The sequence below is a fragment of the Centropristis striata genome, chromosome 15, assembly GCF_030273125.1.
Source record: "Centropristis striata isolate RG_2023a ecotype Rhode Island chromosome 15, C.striata_1.0, whole genome shotgun sequence".
Taxonomy (NCBI): domain Eukaryota; kingdom Metazoa; phylum Chordata; class Actinopteri; order Perciformes; family Serranidae; genus Centropristis; species Centropristis striata.
In genome coordinates, this window is record NC_081531.1 from 19,036,964 (window position 1) to 19,050,631 (window position 13,668).

The 13,668-nt window shown below is 39.9% G+C and overlaps 1 protein-coding gene across 2 annotated transcripts in view; it reads right to left on the reverse strand.

The window, feature by feature from the left end:
- sgcd (sarcoglycan, delta (dystrophin-associated glycoprotein)) overlaps nt 1-10,306 on the reverse strand; it is a 327,671-nt gene extending 317,365 nt beyond the window's left edge. For both annotated transcript variants that reach the window (XM_059352359.1, XM_059352358.1), the window contains exon 1: nt 9,554-10,306. The gene's annotated coding sequence lies outside the window, so the exon portion shown is untranslated. The remainder of the gene's footprint in view (nt 1-9,553) is intronic.
- Nucleotides 10,307-13,668: the final 3,362 nt, after the last annotated feature.

The window sequence follows — 13,668 nt, forward strand, 5'->3', positions numbered from 1 at the left end:
ATTGATTATTTCAGGGCAGGCAATCAGGATGTAATATAAATGAATGTTCTGTGTTCGTCTGCACATCCATAAGATACACACACACACAGTCCACTTTCACACAGTGAGCATATGTGAGCGCATCAGCTGTGGACATCACAAGAGTCAAACTGAGCCAGAAAACGATTATTCACTCTTATTAATTTCTCATGTATTTTCAAAAATGACACATAGGGGGCTGAGAGGAGTGTCCTATCACCGAATCCCAAAATAAAGGAGTTGAGTTGACCTTACATTCGTGCTTATAAATGCCATTCATTTACCCCCAGTTCTCTGAAGATGCTAATAATTTCACTCTGTGTGTGGCTATTACCCATTGTGTTTTTGAATTGTACTTTTTTGTATGAGGCAAATGTATGCATATTACCTCATTAAAATACGTGCAAATAGAATTCACTTGGCAGCATAGTTAGGGGTGCAATTTACTGTTTGCGGGTGCATTTTGTTTTTGCCTTATTTAGCAGCCGCAAAAGCCTTGCAATGTGAATTCACCCCTCATTTTTTATTCTGCTGTGATGTATTGTATTTCTTTATTGCTTCATTTTTATTTTTTTGTAACATGTGCTGCCATTCTGTCCAGTAATCTGTAGGGATTGTCCTGAAAAAATGCAGAAACACTGTACTTTTTTTTTTACTACAACAGTAAATTATTCTGGTTCAGAGCAACAGTTGACCTCAAAAGATGTTGCTGTTAACTCAATGAAATGTTGATGAAGTTGACTTTACCTCAGAAAAGCTACTTCAGCAGCTGCCAGATGTCTTGACAGAGGTTAACTTATGAATTATCAATACAGGTGTGTTGAAGCAACGCACTCGGCAAGATGCAAGCACAGATGGTTGTGCTCACAACAATACAGAACAATATTTTCTGTAGTATTAGCAGCAATTATAGTATTATGTGTAATATTAATTCAGACTATGTAAAGCTGTGTTTAAAGACTGACAACACATCTCTACTTCCTCCCACTGTACAAAAGTGCATCCAAAATATCCCAGATCAGGGTAACGCCATCTTGGCCTGTTGCCAGTGTTATTGGCTGGTGGAACCTATGTATTGATGTCCAGCCCACATGTGCGCCCAAGTAATCAAAAGTTAATCACAGCTGTCAATCATGATGTTTCAGCCGCTTTTTGTAGCATAAAATAGCAAATTAAAGCCAAATTTATCCAAAAATTGAGGATTATTTGATGTATACCGGTCAGCCAGACACCAGCAAGCAATCTTGAAGGGAGCTGTCATGTGCTCCAGCATTATATCAAATCAAATCAAAATTACTTTATTTATCCCTGAGGGGAAATTCAGCTAGTCTGGTAACGCTGGAAGAATGAGACAGCCTGATGGCTGTAAGAGCGAAGGATCTTTTGTATCTCTCCGTCCTGCAACAGAGAGAGAGAAGCCGTCCACTGCTGCTTTTTTTTCGTCCATAAAGGTTTTGTGTAGCGGATGATCCGGGAATTTCAAGATGGCCTGGAACATCTTGACAGTGCATCTCTCCACTACCTCCTCCAGTGTGTCCAACCTGGCTCCAATTCTTTAAAGGCACTGCCAGCATGGGGCACTGGGCTGTAATCCCTTTCCAAAATGATGAGTTTAACGCACTTGGGGATGGATTGAATCAAGGAAGTTAGACTTAAGAAGTACCCCACCCAGAAGCAGAAAGAGGTCATTCATTATACGCAGATCATTTATCTCTGCTGACAAACATGCTGACGTAAAATACTGCACATCTGTATGGCTCAGCTTGTCCAACTTGACCTTAAAAAATGCTTGTGAAAAACAGAGACGGAGATAGTGTTGAGGAGATAAGCGACTCCAACTCTTTCGAGAATAGTGAGCTGATACATGTATCTACTGTATGTGCTGAAGGTTGTGCATTACTCTTCTGCTTCGGTGCACATTGCCAGCTAATAATATGTTAGGTTTTAATGGATGAGAGTCCATATGTCTGTGTTATACATTGGTGCTGAGGCTCAAGGTGGTTCTATTATACAATGGGAATGGAGCATGAGCCTTTTTCTTTGCCATTTTCTTTTACCTTTCTCCTGTGTTTGGGTAATGCATAGTTCATGTATGTGTGTGTGACTTCCACTGGACATTTTAATTTGATCTGTGTGTCAACATTGTCACTGTCCATTATATTGTGGTCCTGACACAGCAGTTTGCTGCATGCATCTGAGATATAATTGATGAAGTCTGCTCTCATACTCTCTTATTTGCCCACTGGTAACATGGAGTCTGTTTGAAGTTTGAATATCTATTTATTATACCTACATTTTATTATGTGTCCCCCGCACCCGTGGAAAGCCATTTCCTACTGATCAGAATCATTTTGGCGCTGACATCGCTTCACAGGACATTAAATCACACGTGTTTACCATGTGGGCCCTGAGGACTCGACGTAGAGCGATCAGGCATTACAGATTCCTCTTGCCCCCCAACTCTCAGAGTGTATTTATGTGATGGGGCTTATTATTGAATCTATTTGCTCTACTTATGTGATCAAAAGCCCATCGACTCCCTTGAGCCCTCCTTGCCTGTCTGTCTCTCTGCATAGCTGTCTGTCCGTTCAAGTCTTCTCCACGCAGAGTTTTCTAACCTTCAGCTGGACCTTTGTGTTGGCTTTTGTTCTTCCTTACAAGACAAATCAATTCCTCAAAGGACTCAAACTCTTAAGTGAAATCAGTTCCAGGTTGCTAATGCAGGCTGTCAGTATCGTTCAGTGGCAAGGCGAGATAAAGCTATTTATGGAGAAGACAGGAGATGGGAGAGACTTGCTTTTCTTTCTCCGCCTGTCCCTCTGAGACTCTGAGGCCGCCATTTTATTTAGAAACAGATTTGAGGACATGTACACATAAAGACCTCAAGGTAGATACAATCAAGCCCGATCTGTCAGCAGCCAACATAAAATCAATCCTGTTTTTGCTTGCAATTCATTTAATTTATTTCTTCTCACATTAAATATCAAAGTGAAACTAGATTTCACTGTTTGAATTCTCATGGTTAGTTTCAAGCCTCCTTTTTTGGGGGTAGCTTTAGGGGAAATAAAAGTCCTGTTTTATGCATTTGTCTGTCCTGCACTAGCCGTGTAAATAACAGCAGGCACAGTAGACATTCCTCCTCTTATCCTGCTTCCATTCCTACTGCAGCTATTTCGTTCTTGTAAGTAGGCACTAATTTTTATTTTGTTGCAGGTTTAAAGGCACAAGAGCCTTTTTCCCCTGGTGCATTAAAAGCTATTTTTTCCTGTTTTGTTTGTTTTACTGATCAGCAGTCTTGAAATGAAAGATATAATATTATCACCTTTGGTGGCACACATGGTGCCTCAGTGCTGTAAATCAGATTTATTCGCAGTCCACAAAAAACTGAATTGGAGCTGTGGATTTTTCAAATAGCAGGTTTTCTTTTGGAATGGTGTGTGCTGAATTTTATTGTCATTTCTGTCTCTTCTGCTGACTCACTGTGATGCTGTTCCAAGAGTGTTTTCCCAGCTTGGACTCGAGCAATCAATATACAGTTGTGAATTATACTCTCCAATTTGATATTATATTCACGTTAACGGAATACAAAATTATAATTATTAAGTTTGAGGACTAATATAGTACAAATGGTCACAATAAAATTATCACTAATACAGTTTCATGCAATCTGATACAATAGATCTGCCTGAATACAGCTAATCTTTTTAACTTTTGTGGAGCCAGTGTGTGTCCGCTCTTGTTAGTTCCCATCAGAACTTCGAGCTTGCAAAAAAGCTTCACTACTTTGTTGATTAATGAGGCCCTTACTTGCAGAGGTAAAATGCAATTTGGTTATAATGTCCCTCCAAAATGTAGTGTTTTGTTGTTCCGGATAGGACAACATTAAGAGAAATCCCTAATGCGTTTTTGACTGACTAACTGGGCAAGATCCTGATAAGGGAGGACACAAAATGGATTAGCTTTCATTTCTAGATTTTTCAAGTACAGAAAAATTGTGGTAGTTAAATTTAATTTTAACACAATTAAATTTCATGGTGAACGATTTTGAATATATGAATAAATATGGAATTAGAAGTCTTCAAAATTACATTTTGATTCATCGTAGGTCCTCTTTCTCTAAGAGGGCTTAGAGGGTGGTAACTGTTTCCACTTGATTTAACAAAATTCAACCTGATTCAATATATAGTTGATCATAACTCCTTCATAAAATTGCACTGCATTAGACTGTGCAGCTGTTCACATTATTATTTCCATTTTTTTCAAGCAGGTGTCAAATAACTGTTGCAGGGAGCAGGTAGCCATGGACAACATTTACAAAGATTTATTTTAGGTGTTCTAGTATATTTACTCAGCATGTCAAAATTTTTCACAGTACATTTCTATGTTGATGCTCAATGTTATTATGCAGAACTCGTCCCTCCTCCCATCTAATAACCATCTCTGAGGAGCTGGATTCACATCCAGCAACAGTTGTTCTGCAGGTTACGGGTTGTACACAACTTCAAAGCAGATCGACGGACCTGCTTTGTTCTGCCCTCTACTCCCTCTCGCCATTTGCCCGCTTCGTTTACGTGCCTTCATGCTGCCGGATATTTAAAGACATCAAATGCATGCGAGGCCCTGACAATTAATGGGGACTGTTGCTGGGTAATTAGTGGAAAGAAAGTAAGCCTCCAATTTAGCCTGCCCCCCAGAGAGAATCCACTCTCACAAACATTCATACAAGCACACATGCCTGCACACACGCACACACACACAATCCCACTTAGAGCGAAAACACACAGGCATACAGATGCAGAGATTTACTGAGCAATACACTGCTGACAAAGAATGAGAAAAACATATTCAAAGTGAATTCAGAAAAGTTGTTATTGTCTTTGTACTGTTGTTTGTGAGGAGATGCAATGGTGCTTGTGTGGCTAATTGGACAGGAGAGTGGACATGCAGACAAGACACAGCTCGACAGATAAACACACAGAAATACATATAGAGCACATGGGGCCTGGTGAAAGGCAGGAAATGAAGGATTGGCAGAGGGAAATAAATTAAAGTGACATGACAAAAGGAAGAAAGAAGAGAAGGCAGGGAAACAGACATGAAAAATAGAAAAGGGGATGAAGGAACTGAGAAATATAGGGGGGGGGGGCAGAGTGAGGGGAAAAATAAGGAAATGAAGGGAAATAAAAAAAAACTGAAGGGAGAAAATGCCACAAGCAAAGAAAGACAGAGAAAGAAAAGTGATAACATGGAAGACAATAAGTAGGATGGAAAGACTGTAAGAAATAAGGAAGAAGAGAACAGTAATAAGATGAAGGGAAAGAAATAAAGTAGGTTACAGGACAAGGACAGTAACTCCAGGGGAAGACTTAAAGAGAAAATAAGGGGGGGAAAAGAATCTTCACATGGCGTCATTTTGACAGGACTAACACACGTGTAACGAATAATATTTTGCAATATGTGCATATTTGTATGAAGAGTGTATCCAAAGGCTGAACAAGGACAGTGAAGGCTGTCATCAGACCACTAAAATGAGTTGATTTGTTTAAGGTGCTGAGATGCTGAAGGACGCAGCAGCTTCGTCCTCTGGCTCCAAATCAACTTTACTGACTTTTAGGTGATGCCCTCTGCGCACTAATGTAGTTATGCATCACATGTGTGTGTGTGTATGTGTGTGTGTGTGTGCGCGTGTGTGTGTGTGTGTGTGTGAGAGAGAGAGTATAATTGAAGGGTGTACAGGCTAGTTTTTAGACTAAGTAATTCATGAGTGCTGGCTGAGGTGGATGGGGAGGGATGGAGAGAAAAACCTCAGTGCAGCTTCTCCTCCCTGCTGCAGTATTCATCAGTACACCTTTCCAAAAATTCATTAGTCTTTTACTTTACTGCCTGTCTTGTCCAAGTGTCCATCATCTCGGTGCCAGCTTCTAATGGGGACTCTGTTCTGAGAGACACTTGATCAACACCTGAAGCCTCCCATTGTTCTCATCTCTGTCTCCCTTCCTCCTCCCTTGCTCCTTTACATGTTTTCATGCCTCGTCATCTCTCACCTCCCTGTCATCCAATTTCTCCCTGCTTAATACCACTCTCTCTCTCTCTCTCTCTCTCTCTCTCTGTCACTGTACCTCACATCCCCGCTTTAACCCTCACTCTCATTAACGCTTCACGCTAAAGTTTGTTTTTTTCTGTCCATATCTCTGACTGTATCAGCTATCTGAGTCATCATGGGCATCATGTGGTGAAGTAAGTGCGTCATGAGGTGAACAGTTCAGTTTGTTGAATACTTTTGTTCATCACCAAATATATAAATAAATATAATATATATATATAAACTACTGTCATTCCCATTAGCCTCAGTTGTACTTTGTGTTTAGTACTGATTAGCAAATGTTAGCATGCTCATACATCAAGCTAAGGTGGCCAACATGGTAAAAAGTTATACTCGCTAAACATTAGCATATTAGCATTGTCCTTCCAAGCATGTTGACATTCGCATGGTCAAAGCAATGGTACACAAAGTACAGCCTGACAGAACTGCTAGCATAGCCGTATCCTGTTAGCCTTGTTGCTTAACATGTTACTGGTGATCAGAATTGAATCGACAATTTAGTTTGGTTGACTAGCAGCTACAAATAAATGTATCTAAAAATAAATATTATAGGTTACATGGTGGTTAGCACTGACGTCTCACAGCAAGAGGTTGCAAGGTCAAATCCGGCTTGCGGCTCTTTTGTGTGGAGTAAGCATGTTCTCCCCATGTTATCGTGGGTTCTCTTGTGACACCTTGCCTGAGTGAACCACATACATAAGAAATACTCTGGTTCAAGAGATTTGTATGACATAACAGGCCAGACAGGATTGAGGAAAGTGGGAGCGGTACACTTAAAGTTCAAACTATCTCCATCACTGTTTGAAGTCTGAGCTTCACTGGTTGGTCACACAGCTGACAGTGAGCTTGTGTAACATGTTGCTTTAACTGAATTTCTGAATTTGAACACACTGAACAGCTGGAGCCAAGAAGAAAGAATGCAAACACCTCATGGAAAACATCCCACAAGTATTGTTATCACATTTAAAAGTATGCCTTCAAAGCTGGGTCATATATGGGTTCAATTTAGCAGCGTTTAACAGCAAAAACAACAGATGTGGTAATCAGTGCTTTGATATATTAGCAGACAGTGATATAACTCCAAGGAGGACACATTATCTAACATCAATAACTGCAGGAACATCTGACTTTTTTTTTTCAAAATGACATGCCAATACTCTGGGAAATTGCAACAATCTGCGACATACGTACCACACATCGAAAGCAGAAAAACTCAACAATATAAATAAGTCTGATGAAAATTCTATCTGGGATGGATCTAATCTTGGTCCCCTCTGTGGCAGCATTTGCTCTAAAGATATTGCTACCTTATAGTTTAAGATGCATTCCCTGTCATTGGTATAGCATCCACCGGTAACCCCGAATCTCTAAATGCTCTTCAAGACTGAAGCTCTTTCTCATTATTCCATCCATATGTGTGGAGAGTGCACCACCATTAAGCAGGATTCTGCTCTCCAGCTACAGTCAGGTGACAAAAGGAACAAAAACAACGTTAAGTGTTTCTGTAAGCTGTTGCAAATGGCTTTTTACATTGATTCTCCAAGTCTCTGCAACACGACCAGAGAGATGAACACAACTCTTCCACATGATATTGCTCCATTTGTTGTTTAGATGTTGGTGGTGCTGGAGAGCGCTTATGTTTTTCATTCACTTATTTCCCTCAATTTGTCACCTGTCAGCACACGGTATATAGTTCTCCATTGCTGCCTACATTATGCTACAATGTGCTTTTAGAAACCTTGCACTGTGTTTCCATCTAAAAGGAAATTGACATTTTTCCTCTCAACAACTGAATGGAGGAGCAAGGATGACCCTTCAGTCAGTGTCAAATACTCTCACTGTTATTATTTTTATAGTTTGCAAAGTCCACAATAAAAAAATGATCTACCTTATTCTGTGCTGCTTAAAGCGACTAACACTCATTAGAAAATACTGAGAAAATTGCATTGGCAACAAGTGGAAGTATATCATCTCAATGGCAAAATGTCATTATTAAAAAAGGTCTATTTGACTGCTTGTTACTTTATACTGCTTTATACTGTGATGTTTTTCACAATGAGGAGCTGATCAGTAATATCATCGTGTTACTCCTCACATAGATTGGCATTTACATCATAATATATGATAAGGTTTTTCTTAACGCTTTATTGCTATACAGTAGATCTTCCCAAGGCTCTAAGTCCCTGATATGTCCATAGTGATACGAAAGCTGAATAAATTACCCATAAATCCATCTGTGAATAATTTCAGAGCAGCTTATCCAAGCAGGGTGTCTTTCTTTTTTCATCAAAAGTTACTCCATCGAGTCTCCATATCCACAGACTTTCATTTGAGTAATTTGTACAACAAATGCTGCGGCGGCGACCCAGAACACCTCGGAATGCAATCAGCCTTAAGTTTAAATTCTCTTTCACTGACATGATCCAGTAACACAATCTGTGAGAGAACATCTCAGTGACAAATATTAGTTCAGACACAGGATGCGCTATCCTTATCTCAGTTATGTCTGCTTGATTTTCAGGAGAAACAGCCTCTTGGCACAGACTCTGACACGAAGCGGACCGTACAGTGAACTACCGAATGCAATTACCCCACATCTGGATCAGGAAATAATCCATGCATCAATAAAAAATACAGTATAGCAGACTTCCAAATATGATGGATGCAAAGCAGACATCCTCTATAGAGGAGGTCCATATCCAATGGCAGTTATTCATACCAGTTTATGTGGATGATGAGCATGGTGAGGGGAACAACTAGTAGACAGTATAATAAGTATAAAGCCTCACATTTGATAAGGACATATTATCAGGAATACACACATAATTAACAGAATACCAGACTTTTTTTCTACCATGTGAGAAAACTGAATCCTTACAAACTTACTTGGATTTTAGAGACCGAAAATGAATCATAAGCTGAAGATAATGAACCCTCCTCTCCAAAAAAAAACAAACTTATAATAGCTGCAGTTAATCTCTGAGTGCAGATTCGTATACCTATGCTTTCTGACTGATCCTGATTAACTCAGTGCAAACAGATGCTGGATGCTCTCTGGTTCTAGCAATTCACTTAACACTAAACACCTCCGGCTTCTCAGCTGCAGTGTCATTCATTTCTAACCAGCTGCTGAGCTGAAAAAGCACAGTGAGGGACATAGCTTCAGACTCTGGATGATGCATAGTGAAACAGGACAGAGCAGAGCCCGTCATGACTAATCAGACAACGCTTGGGCATGTGGTAGCAGCTCAGTAGTGGACACAGTTTCGAAAAAGAACGAGAGGGTAATCCAGCAAAGCAAAATCTGCCACATCACTGAGACTGAGCCGATCCTCACCAAAGTACAGAATCAATGTTGCTCAGGAGGAGCAAAGCCGAGTGAAAATACCACAAAGAGGCAACACAGCAAAGTCAAAGTAAAAGCAGCCTTACCTCTCAGTCAGATGCCAAAAACGCAGTCTTGGACAAGTCAGAAAACCATAGAGCTGGTTAAGCAGCTGGTGCTCCTTGATATACAGTGATACAGTAATCTTTGGCTCGTCAGAAAGGAACTCTTAGGATCCTTAATTTCTTCAGAGCCTTTCTGGGATTTGTGGATAATCTCAAGTCTGGTTTAAAAGCTTGAGTCCAGCAGAACCAGCAGCAGACAGCTCATTTCCATTTGCAACACGGATGCCTCTGACATGCTTCTTCTTCCCTTGAGGGGACCGGGGCGCCTCAGACTGCGATCTGACTGGGGCAGAGAAGTGGACAGAAGCAGCAAGAGTATTGGTAGTTGTAATAGTAGTATTCCTGATTGTGGAAAGAGCTGAGCATCCTTCAGTGGAGAGATAAAGAGGAGGAGAAGAAGATCCAGCGCACCAGAACCGCAGACACACAGCCGGCGCAGAACACTCTCTGTCGCTTAAATCCCCCCAAAATGGGCTGATTCTAGGCAGGAGGCAGGCAGATCAACACAGCACAGAGGGAAGAGGTGCTGTTGCATCAACATTGTTCTAAGTCTAGTTTTCTGTTTTTAAAGAGGAAAAAGAAAAATCACCACTAAAGCTCCAACAGAATCACCACCAGCATCATCTCCTCTCCGGGGCTCCTCAAGTCTGCACAGGACCAAGTGTGACTGAGAGAGAGAAAAGGGAGACAGTGAGAGACGGGAGAGTGTATGCATCCATGCATGTGTGTGTAAATGTGTGTGTGTGTGTAATAGAGGAAGATAGGCAGGGAGAGGAAAGCGGTGAGCAGTGAACAGGCAGGAGGCTGCGAGCGCAAGTGGAGCCGGAGAGCGATGTGAGAGGAAAAGAGGGTGCTCGGAGAGGAGGAGGAGGAGGAGGAAGGTTGGAGGGGGGGAGATGCCCAGGAGAGAGAGACTGAGAGGCACAGAGACAAGGAGAGAGAGAGACAGAGAAAGAGAGAGAGAAAAAAGAGAGAGAGCAGCTCGCACTGTCAGTGACTACATTAACAGCGCTGAGTAGGTGGAGTTTTCCTTGCAGCAGCAGAGGGGGGATCATGATTCGAAACCCAAAAGAGAGAGAGAGATACACACTTATAAGAGAGAGAGAGAGAGAAAGGGAGAAGGGGATGTGAGGCATAGAATGATAAGATAGGAGTAAGAAAGGATGAAGGATGGAGGAAGGAATCAGGATGTTTAGAGGTTAAAGAAATCTGTGAGAGGAGTGACAGCAGCTGAGGGCAAGAGAGAAAAGAGAATTAGTAGAGAGAGAGAGAGAGAGAGAGAGAGAGAGAGAGAGAGAGAGAGAGGAAAGGTGGTAGTGCATGTGTGTGTGTGTGTGTGTGTTGGTAGGAGGGGGGAGTTGGGGGGGCAGAGTCCCCAGCTGCAGTGATGCTGGCACACTGACAGCCCTCCTCTTGCCAGGGGTCGTAAACATCGATTAGAATATTTAAAGACGCACGCGCTCATGCACCAAAAGAAAACACACGGACACTTAAAGGCCCTGGCACACACTCAGACACACTACAAGCACGTACAGTATACATACACACACACACACACACATACACACTTACAGTACATAAATGTATTTTATAGACTAGTGTTCATATGTCCTGAGTCTATTTGTTTTATTTTATTTTCTGTTGATTAATACCCTACATTGATTTATTGTCTTATGTTATTTCTAGTGCTCTCTGTGCAAAGAACTTTCTAATTTAAATGATTGACAATTTTCTTTTTTTTATCTATAAAAGTTTTTTTTCTGCAATATGTTTTTATAATAATAATAATAAAATAATAATAAAAGTTTTTATATAATAAAAAAACAAGTAAATAACTTATTGGCTACATATATATTTATATAATGTCTTGAATTGTTTTCCCCCATTAAACATTTTATATTAGAAATATGTTATTTTAAACATTTATTTTGTTTCTCTGCACTGTAATTGACAATATGCCACTATCAATATATCTCTGTTGCTTTTCATCATCTTAAAATGGGTGTTAATATAAACACGTGTGTGAACGACTGCACACAAATGCTTAAAGAGCAAAAATTTCCATGACTCACACAATGCTTATCTTGCTGAGAGAGCTATAGCACAAAATCAATCAATACTTATTATGAAAATAATATCCAGTCTGCTGTTTTAAAGTGATAGAAAGTGAAGAAAATTAGTTTTTAAAAGTACCCAGGGCTCAAAACGTGTCAATCCCTCTTTTCTTTTCTTCCTTTTTTTGATTTAGTGCCGCAAACAGCATGACTGAGCAGCACATGCAATTATAAAGTCATGCTTACTTATGCAACCATCGATATTAACTGGGAGTCTCTGCTTGCCGCTGATTATCCAATATGGATCTGTGTTAGAGTTAGTCCACAGTCCATGGTCTTACAAAGGGGATCATTACTGGGAACAAAACAATAAAATGTTTTTTTCTTTTCTTTGCATTAACACTAAAACAGCCAGACAGTGGGGACCACAGGGCTAGTTAGCTTTAACACTGTCACACACATCTATACAGTACAATATAAAGAATAATCTTGTGGTAGTTTTTTTTTTAATCAAGCTGCTAATGTGGCTATAGCTCCTGTAAGAGGTGCTGAGATGTGCGAGTTCATGTTGATTGCTAACATGAAAAAGAGTAACATTTTTCTTCTTGTTTTTACATCCCACACAATTTTCTTCCTCAGCCAAGAAAGACACTCTTCAGACGTTTCAAGTCCAAAAGATAGTTAGGCTACACTTACAGCATACTTGCCAAGAAACACAGGAAGTCAGAAAATCAAAGAGGTTAGTTGAGGTTAGTTGAGAAAAAGAGAAAATGGAGATAACAGTAAAATGCCATTCTGCCCATTGTAAATATCCATCAAAGTTAAAAGACTTTAACCCGTGTAATACTGTAATTCAAGACTGGTCTCCCCTCAAAAACGTTGAGAAAAAAAAGCCATGCAAGAAAATTCAACTCACATTTACGTATTGAGACTGTTCTCCAGCAACATCTTGCGGACGTAGTAGTAGTACTGATTGACAGCGATGCAGGGTATATGCATGGGTTGAACAAATGGCGGACTTTCACCCAGGACAACGAGGTATGTCTCCTGTGCAAAAACAAAAGTAAATTACTTTTTAACTTTTTAACTTACATTTTTTTATGTAGCTTCGTTTTGTGGTTTCACTTTTGTGGCTTCACTTCCGGCATTTACATACATTTATTTAGTGTTTAAACTGAGTTTTATAAAGTTTTTTTGCCCTAAACCTAGGTCAGTGGTTTTGTAGCCTTAATTCACAGAAACACCAGCCTTTTTTGCAAGCATATGTGTATGTACAATGTCGTGTACTATTTTAAGAATTATCTATTGTACAGTGAGCCGCGAAACGCTCATATGTGTCGTTATGGGTGGTATTGACAAACAGTCTATTTTGTCTTTTATGTTGGAGATGTTGTTGCATAATTCCTGGTTCACTTCAAATTTTACCATCTCAATAAAATGGCTTGGACCATCAGAATAAACTGTTGTATACATGTAGATAGAGGCTCATCTTATCTAATCTATTGTGTAATTGTAAAAAAAATTGTCCTGGACAGAAAATGTCTAGCTATTTGTTTAGGGAAGGATTTTTTCAGTCATCAACTATCATCTTTTTTTCTGTACATTTTGTCACAGCTGACCCCATGCTCCCCTATCATTTACTTATTTAGTGTGGAATTGAATCAAAGTGTTGACTTAGCCGAGAGGAAGCTGCAAAGCTAATGCCAGTGAAAGTTAGTAAATGAGTAAGCTAATCATCCGAGTTTTACATTTTTACATTTGGCAGTGACACACAAACTTCATCCTAATTGGAATTTTATGTTTCACTGACTTAATGAAATAATCTAATGGCTCAAAATCATTCAGTGGATCATAATTCAAGTGTACATAGCCAAATGGGTTTGAAATGGTTCTTGTCTTACTGGACTGATTCTTGTGTTACATTTCTATGACTGACTGAAATTTTTCACCCTAAGGAGTTCACAGCATGATAGGACTTGACTTTATCGAGCTAACCAGAAATATACACATCATTGTGCATGAATGTATTTTTGTTCTACAGCC